General features: G+C 46.1%; 1 pseudogene; it reads left to right on the forward strand.

Moving 5' to 3' along the window:
- The first annotated feature begins 239 nt into the window (after positions 1-239).
- On the forward strand, positions 240-866 carry LOC101980197 (annotated as a pseudogene).
- The last annotated feature ends 8,650 nt before the right edge of the window (positions 867-9,516 follow it).

Here is a 9,516-nt window from a genome sequence, read left to right on the forward strand (position 1 = left end):
CTAGGGGTGCCCTGGTGAGTGTGTGCTGGTGGGTGATCCTATCTACAGTGGTTAGGCATTTCCTTTGGATGGCCTGTTCTTGGCTGGTACTCAGGTAATCTCAGTTTGTGGTCCTTCCTGCAACCAGGTATTGCTTCAGGGTAAACTACTGAGACTCGGGCCTCCATTAAACTTATCAATGGCTGAGTCCTACTCTAGCAGGTGATAATGGTTGGAAGTAAAGAACTTTCTTTGGCTCTTCCTGTTAGCTGCCAGAGGTGACTCGTGAAGATGGTTCGCTACTCTCTTGACCCAGAAAACCCCACAAAATCATGCAAATCGAGAGGATCAAACCTTCGGGTTCACTTTAAGAACACCCGGGAAACGGCCCAGGCCATCAAGGGTATGCATATCCGAAAAGCCACCAAGTATCTGAAAGATGTCACTTTGAAGAAGCAGTGTGTCCCATTCCGACGGTACAATGGTGGAGTTGGTAGGTGCGCCCAGGCCAAACAGTGGGGCTGGACACAGGGTCGGTGGCCAAAAAAGAGTGCAGAATTTTTGCTGCACATGCTGAAAAATGCAGAGAGCAATGCTGAACTGAAGGGTTTAGATGTGGACTCTCTGGTCATTGAGCACATCCAGGTGAACAAAGCACCTAAGATGTGCCGACGAACTTACAGAGCTCATGGCCGGATTAACCCGTACATGAGCTCCCCCTGCCACATCGAGATGATCCTCACTGAAAAGGAACAGATTGTTCCAAAACCAGAAGAGGAGGTTGCACAGAAGAAAAAGATATCCCAGAAGAAACTGAAGAAACAAAAACTTATGGCACGGGAATAAATTCAACATGAAATAAATGCAGATAAAAGGAAAAAAAAAAACTTTCTTTGGGTGGTCTGTTTTTATTTAGCTTCGCATGGCTGGCTCCTACAGCAGCGTGTTTATTTAGCGGCATACCTTGGCAGGGCCCACCGAAAGGTACCCACTTCACCTTTCTTTTTTTCTCCTTTCAGGAGTGTCCTCCCAACCCAACACTGCAGTTCTTTCTGGCCTTCATTCCTCCACATCACTCTATCACAGGCCACTGTTGAGCCACCCCTAATCTGTTGAGGTTCCACTCTGGACAGTGGTCACAGGCCAGGTTGCTGTTGATTTTCTTTCCTCCCACCTCAGTGCTGGAGATAGAACCGGGGCCTATACCTGCTTAGCAAGCTCTGTACCTCTAAGCTACACACCACAGCCCAAGATGGCCATTTTTTAGGCCAGACCTGACAGAGGGATGTTGGGTTCCAGTAAACTAGATGAAGGAAACAAACAAACAAACAAAAATGTATTACAAATCCCAGAGGGCCTGAGGTCACCAGAAGGATGCTTCTGAGGAATGCGTGTACCACAGAGATCTCAATCATTCTGGAGGAACGAGAGAGAGCATCAGTGATGTAAACCCTTCTGGCCCTTCCATGGAGGCTGGGGCTGCCTAGCTTAATGAAGACACATAGGAATCTTGTGGACTGCTTCCATGATCCAGGGGTTGGACATTAAGCTTCATCATAGCCGGTGGCTTCGTGTCTGTGGGGTATGAGGTACCAGCAGAAGGAGCGGATGGAGGACATCCCTAAAGTACCACAAAGGGGTTTTGTAACTAGGTGAGAGAGTACCAGAGACTCTGGGCTCAACTAGTTTCTATCAGACATAAAAATGGAGGCCAAGGAAGCTGTGATAGTACAGGATATTTCGGGCAGGTTTCTTTGTGTTTTTTGTAACTTTTTTTTCTCACAACTGTAGTTACCTGCCCTGGGCCCACATTAGACTAGCCCTAACAACAACCAGTTAAGGAAAGTACTGCTCTTTACTCTTCACACTACTGCCAATAGCTGGTAGGTCACTGACAGGTTTTAGGAAGAACGGCCTTTACTGCCTTTCGTTGTGCGCCCACTGCTGAGCCCACTAGGCGCCGGTGGATAGCCCCACATCCAAGATCACACAGATGATCCTGGCTAATTTCAGTGGGTCACAAACCAAAAGGAGGAGTCATAAATGTAAGAGAAAGATCGGAGGGGTGGGCCAGAGCAGTAGGAAGGTGGGGAGTGAGAGCGATCAATATACATTGATCTGGAAACAAATTTAATTAATTTTTAGAAGCGCCAGTGGCAAGATTGAAGCATGCCATGTTGCCTCTCACCGTATAAAACAATCATCGTTCATATGTATTGATAGCCCAAGGTGACAGGCTGCTCATCCTAGGACCAGCCCTGTGATATATGGAAACCCGGTCCGAATAATCTCCAGTTTATAGCAGAACAATGCTCTCCTACTTTCGTCATGTGAAATAATAAATTGTCATCTAGCTATGCAAACAAATGTCCAGATGTGGAAAATTCTAAGGAAGGCTTGACTCAGACTCAGGATGACTGCGGCCGTGTTGGGAGGATTCAGCCATCGCAACCACCCTGTGCGTGAGGAGGCCTTGGGTGGAAAACCACAACGAGGGTAAGGGATTGTTGCTGAAACCAGGCTAGGCAGAATGGCAGGACAAGAGGCATGGCTGATGAACAGTGCACCACGAACTCCAACAACAGACCCCAAAGATTGAAAACTGTCTCAGGAGCCCCACACTGGGAGGGACGACAAGGCTGAAGCCTAAGGCTCAAGGGAAGAAATTTCTACCACTCACCTCAGGGCTAAACTGCCATCTTGTGTGTTTCTCCTGGCTTTGAGTTCATCATGTCTATGAAATTTTAATGCTGCTTCAGGCAAGATGGAGACTGAGAACTCTTCTCTCCATGGTTATAGCTAAGCAGTGACTAAATTCATTTTCCTCTAGCCATTCTGTTTCCTGTGAGATACAGGGAAACTAGTGAAGTCTGTCAAAGATGAGCATCTAGGGAGCAACATGGAGGCCCCAGGCAGAGAGGGGGAGCTGACAAACTGCGTGGAGTCTTTATCAGGACTCGGAATGAACCCGGAAGGCAGTTCCCTGGGCATGGAGTTGAATAACGTGAGATTGCCAAGTCGTGGCAGGGCATTGCTTTCCCTTGGACATTCTTTCCTTGTGTCAATATTTGACCCGAATGGCAGAAAATGGGTATGCAGCAATAATGCAGGAAGGTATGGGAGAAGACACAGCGATCTGGGTGAGCAAGTGAACCCAGGAACCTACTAAGCATGATCAGTTTGCCACTAAGAAAGGACAGAGGTAGCCCGCCTTGGGTGTTGGTCTTGGCACACCCCATTTGTTAGTAGCCCCTTTGATGTCTTGTCTTGGGAGCATCTTCTAAGCCGGCTGTACCACTGAGATCCAGGCATCACCTTGAACTTGCCTCTCCTGAGAGAGAGTTGGATTTCAAGAGTGGGGAGATGCAGAGATCATTTCCTGCTTCAGCACACTGGTTTCATCTCAGCCTTGCCTCTCAGCGTGTGGTCCTCAGTCTCCACTTTCAGCCTCATGCAGAGAGAAGACAACTGATGCCCACACACCTCTGCTTCTAAAAGTCACCTTAATGAGAAGAAAACTTCCTAAAATGGTGATAGGCATCGGGCTGTGCAATCGTTTGGGTCCATAATATCCTCTGATTGGCTTCCGTGCTGGAAACATCAATTCTCCAGCTGGGGGTGGGGCCTTTGCTGCGGGAGGCTGTAGAACCTCTGAGGGGTAGGTAGGACCAGCTGGAATAAGTAGGTCACTGGGCACAGGACTCCTCTGGAGTGTACCATCCCTGTCCTTCCTATGACCTGCCTTACACGGGTGGAGCTATTTGTATGAAACTCTAGAATGTCTTATCTTTGCTCCCAAACCACTGAGACAATGGCCTCTGGGAAAGTGGAATTCCCTCAGGAATCTCATGCTGGGAGAAGAGAATACATAATGCCTGAACCAGTCCCAGGGGAGACTGGGAAAGCTTTACCACTTGTTAGAGTACCTCGCAGGGGACAGTGATGGAAAGAGAGGGTAGGGGTCACCTCTTGACAGGGGATGGTTAGATATGCAAAACCCTGGCCCTCTGTTTAAACCTAAATCTCACTTCAGAATCCTAAAGATGGATTTGCTGAATCTCTTTGTCCATCATCCCAATGTGGCTATATTTAATAAATCTCCTTCTGCTTTTTGCCATTATTTAGGCTTCTTTAACTATAGTATTGTGGACGGCTGGTCAAACCCGGCTTCTTGGAGCTCAGGCTATGAGTCCAAGTTCCCTATCAAACTCTGCACACTGGTCTGCCATGGCTGTGAATGAGCCATAAGAGATGCTTCTATGATAGTGGCTAGAGCCATTCCTACTGCCATGCCTTGATAGATTTTGTCATTGTGAGGATAAAAGTAACCAATATAGAGCAAGCGAACTTGTTTCTATTCCGTCCATTGGGACCCAATCCAAGTTCTTCTCTGTCTCCATGAGTCTATGGGGTAACATTCTCACTTAAACCACCACAAGTCACAGCACTAGGGCTGTTTTGGTTGAGGGGAGGATGCTATGCGGGACACAATTTCGCCCAGCTTACATTAAACCTGACACAAGTTCAGAGGAGGACAGGGCTTATGAAGCTATAAATACCCCCTTTTCCATGGAGCTAAACTAATTAGCCTGGTAGCTGCCCTCCATCTATTTGGGGAACAAAATGTTACTTTCAAATATGAAGGATTACATCCAAAGAAACATGCTCTGCTCTTTATCCCTGTCTGTCTTCTGAATGACAAAGCAGGAGGAAAATACAGTTGGACAGCCAGTGGCCTTACCAGAAGGATGACTCACCTCTTCTGTGACTGCCCACTGACGTCACCTCTAAGGCCAGCATCCTCTGCCCTTATGACAGAGCTCATTACAGTGCTTTGTGTAGCGTTTGGCTTCTATGGAGACAACACTGAAGCAAGCTCATTTTAAAGGGCAAAACCCTTTAAAAGTGTAACTGTGGAAGTCACAGGTGTCTCTCTCTCTCTCTCTCTCTCTCTCTCTCTCTCTCTCTCTCTCTCTCTCTCCTCTCTCTCTCTCTCTCCTCTGTGTGTGTGTGTGTGTGTGTGTGCATGTGTTTACCCTTAACCCTTGTGAGTTGTTAACCTGACCATAACTCCAGTAAAGAGACCAGTCCACTTCCCACGCTGCCTCTTCACCAGCAAAGAAGGCTTCCCTCTCTGGAAACACAAAATGTCTCCGATATCACATCCATTTTAGAAGTGACTCCTGGAACTTCAGCCAGAGCTCCTCTCCCCTTCCACATGCTGATGTCATCTCCCAGCGCTGGGTGCCCACCCATCCTCCACCGTCATCTTCTGCATCACTGTTATTCTTTCTTCCTGCCCACCCCCTCCTTCTGAAAGGATCACCTTCCTTCTAGCCATGCTAGAATGGTTCTTCACTTCAGTATTCAATCAACAAATACACACCAGCTACCTGAGGCTGCAGCAGGATGGGAGCAGGGCATAGCTCCTTCTCTCTCGGAGTTAAATTTGAGGTGGTGGGGAGGCAGATTAAGGAAAATTGAGTGTGTATTATTTCATCCTGTTGTGAGTGATAGGAAACAAAACTGAAACAGGTGAGGCAGTAAGAAATGAAAATGCAGGGTTTTATTTTGTTTTTTACTTACAGTGGAAGGACCTCCCATAAGTTTATCACAAATTGGAAATATTACAAGTCAAATATTCATGTAAGGGCCAGGAATGATGGCACATATCTGCAATCCCATAACCTGGGAAGCTGATAATAGAGGGTCTGGAGGTTGAGGCCAGCTTGGGCTACTTAGTGAAAGCCTGTCTCAAAATACAATTTGTAATTCACCAAACCCAGCAAACACTGTTGCCTGGCAATACAGGGCACTATAAAGCATCGGCTGTCTCTTCTTGTGATCATGTGAGTTGCTGGGATCTTTGTCTCACAAGTCACAGTTCTGTTTCTCCTGAATGCACACAGCTTTTGCACCATTATAAAAGGGGGAAAAAAAAAACACTGAATAAGACAACTTCAATTTAGGGACCGACTATATTTTAGAATCTGTTTTGAAGAGGTGCAGTGGGCTCTCAATAATTCATGCTTACGTCCTGGCCCTATCATGGCTTTCCTCCAAAGGGACTTCTCCATGTGCACTGTACACCAACACACACTGTGTCTCTGGCCTTATGTGACCAAAAGTACTCTGCCAAGTACATTAGGGGGAAAATTGTGCTAAGCAAAGGCAGCTTTAATTTTGTTCTTTTGGTTTATGTGTCTGGGTAGTCTGTCAGCTTGTGTGTATGTATACCACATGTATGGCAGGTATCTATCGAGGCCAGAAGACCGTGTCAGATTCCCCTGGGACTGGAGTCACAGGTGGTTCTAAGCTTTCAGTAGGTGCTGGGAATTGAACTTGGATCCTCTGGAAGAGCAGTCAGTACACTTGTTAGTTAAACCATCTCTCTACAGCGGGGTTCTTAACCTTCCTAATGCTGTGACCCTTTAATACAGTTCCTCATGTTGTGGTAACCCCCAACCATAAATTTATTTTCATTGCTACGTCATAACTGTGATTTTTCTGTTATAAATTGTAGTATAAATATCTGATATGTGACCCCTGTGAAGGGGTCATTTGACACCCCCCCACAAAGGATCATGACCCACAGGTTGAGAACCACTTCTCTACAATCACACAAAGCCAGCTTGAGAGTTGGACTTTTTAGAACTTGCATACGGATTCTGCATGTGCAAAAGAAGGCACCGCCTGCAGCTTTTCCCCAAAGCACTTCACCATCCTACTAGTAGTTAGAACACACCTGGGGAGACAAAAATAGTGTGTCCCTTGCCACCACGTCAATAAGTTCAGCTCAGACCACATAGTAAGCATGTAAAACGAAGTGGACTTGTTGATAACCATTCACTTTGGGGGTTAAATAAGAAGAACTGCTTTATATTAGAAAAACCTCACCTGAAGTGCTATGGAGTAGATGAGGGTACGCTCACATGGTAGGATATATCTCAGTTCTTGTTTAAGAGATGAATTTAGGGCTGGAGAAACAGGCCAGTGGCTAAGAGCTCCACACTGTCTCGTAAAAGAGCTGAGTTCTGTCCCTGGCACCTGTGTCAGAAGATTCACAACCACCCGTATATCTAGTTCTAGAGGACCCAGCACTTTCCTCTGACCTCTGCAGGCACCTGCAACCACGTGTACTCACCTCCATGCACACATAAACACACACATAACTAAAGTTAAAATCTAAAGAAAGTATCCTTTCCAATGAAGCTTTTGTTCCCCCCATTCTCCGTTGCCCTCATCAAACACCGCAAAAATGCCTTTAAGAACTTGCTTTAAGCATGAGTTTAGCCTGAGGTCTTGGTATCCTTTGTGGAAGATTAGCGCAGACACCCCTCAGAAAACTGTAAGATAGCAGGAAACTTAGAAGCTATAATCCTTAGATTGTGTTAATACAGCAGCTACTTGCCACATGTGACCATTTAAACTTAAATTAATTAAAAGGGAGCAAATTAAAGAATGAGTTTCTCAGCCCTCTGGCTGCAGTTCAATGCTGCATGTGGTTAGCCATCACTCTCCCAAGCACCCAGGGAGAGCACAGTTGCCACTGCACAAAGTTCCATGCACTGTGATGCCAACAAGACCACCCTTCCACACCAAACCCTTGAAACGACACCAGAACAGCTTGCCGCCTCATCTGCCTTCTTAGCCATAGACACTGCCTTCCCTACCCAACAAAACCATGTGGGGGCCGTTCTAAGGCAGCTGGGCAAAGATCATACAGGAAGCTAGCAGCCAGCAGCAAACTGACAGCAGCATCCTTTCCAAAAGGCTGGTCCAACTTTCTGCCCACATGAGGATGTTATTACTGAAGTTACAGAATGTGCAGGTGCATGTCAAATGGCATTTCTGGAAGCACAGTACAGGTGGTGGGTGTGGCCCTTTACTGAGGTTCCATGTGGCACCAGGCTAGACAAGAGATAGAGTCTAAATATAGGAAGAGATGCGGGTTGTGGACTGTGTTAGTTCCGTTTCTGTGGCTGTGGTCCAGTGCCCTTAGAAAAAGCAACTTAAGAGAGAAAGAGGGTTTTATGTTTTGTTTTGTTTTGTTTTGTCTTGGTTTTGTGTTTTATGGCTTATGATTCCAGAGGGGATATATAGAATTCCATCACAGTGGGGAAGTATAAGCGTGGTGGCAGGAGCAAGAAGCAAAATAAAACAGGAAGTAGAATCAGGTTATAAAACCTCAGCTCCACCTCCTAAAGATTCCATAACCTTCCCAAACATCTCCACCATTAGGGGACCAAATGTTCAAATATACTAACCTACAGGGGCCATTTATCTTCAAACTATCACACTTCCTCCCTGGCCTTTGAAGGTGCAAAACTTTAGTTGGGGTAGAGTTAGGAGTTGTTGAAATCTGCCCCCCCCCCCCAAGACCAAAGAGAGACCATAGAGGGAAAGTTTCTGGTGGGGCAGCCTCTGTTTCTGCCAAGAAGCTGAGCTGTCTATGTGTCCTGGAAAATCTTGAGCCAATTTCATAACTAATTTCCAGGCTAATTGGGAGCAAAACGGCTCCTCATAGGGAGACACAGCTGTCCCATGATATGCCTGTTAGATGGAGCCTTCATTCCAATAACAAACTTCCCGGTACGCTTGTCACTGGTAATGAAGTCTTCTCGATTGTTCCACTACACAAAGATTACAAGAGGAAAAAGCAATCAGACAGCACCAATCTTCATCTCATTTCCAAAGGTGTGCAGACAACCAATGGTGTGCACTGTGCAAAGGCGGCACACTGACCAAGGTGTGGCAGAGGTGTGGCATCGGTGTGGTAGGCCTGGCTCAGAGATGCTCAAGGACTTATGACAAGCATAAGTCTGTTTTATTATCACATCAGGAAACTTAGACATTTTCGAGAAAGTGCTGTGCTTTGAATCACCTTTGGAACACCTGGAAATAAATTCCCAGCCTTTTGGAGCCCACAGCTGTTCTGCAGGCATTCTCCCTATAATTCCTTTATAACCTGTGCTGGCTGGTTTTATGTCAGCTTGACACTTGCTAGAGTCATTTTGGAAGGAGAAACCTCAATTGAGAAAATAGCCCCCACCATACCAGTCGGTGAGCAAATCCTGCGTAGCATTTCTTGACCTATGATTGATGGGAGAGGGTTCAGTTCACTGTGGGGAGGAGGCGTCACCACTGGACTGGTGGTCCTGGATATATAAGAAAGCAGGCTTACTAAGCCAGCAAGCAGCGCTCCTCCATGGCCTCTACATCAGTTCCTCCTTCCAGGTTCCTTCCCTGACTTCTTTGGATGATAGATCACAAGCTGTAAGACAAAAAACAAACCTTTCTTCCCCAAATTGCTTTTGGTCATAGTATCTATCACAGCAACAGAAACCCTAAGACATAATTTTTGATGGTTACTTAACACCTTTATCCAGATGTTAAGGTCAGTTTCTTTTCCCTAAATCTGTGGCTACTGATGTCCAGTCTTTAAATTTTCTTCTTCTTCTTCTTCTTCTTCTTCTTCTTCTTCTTCTTCTTCTTCTTCTTCTTCTTCTTCTTCTTCTTCTTCTTCTTCTTCTTCTT

This window comes from Microtus ochrogaster, chromosome 4 (genome assembly GCF_000317375.1).
Source record: "Microtus ochrogaster isolate Prairie Vole_2 chromosome 4, MicOch1.0, whole genome shotgun sequence".
NCBI lineage: Eukaryota > Metazoa > Chordata > Mammalia > Rodentia > Cricetidae > Microtus > Microtus ochrogaster.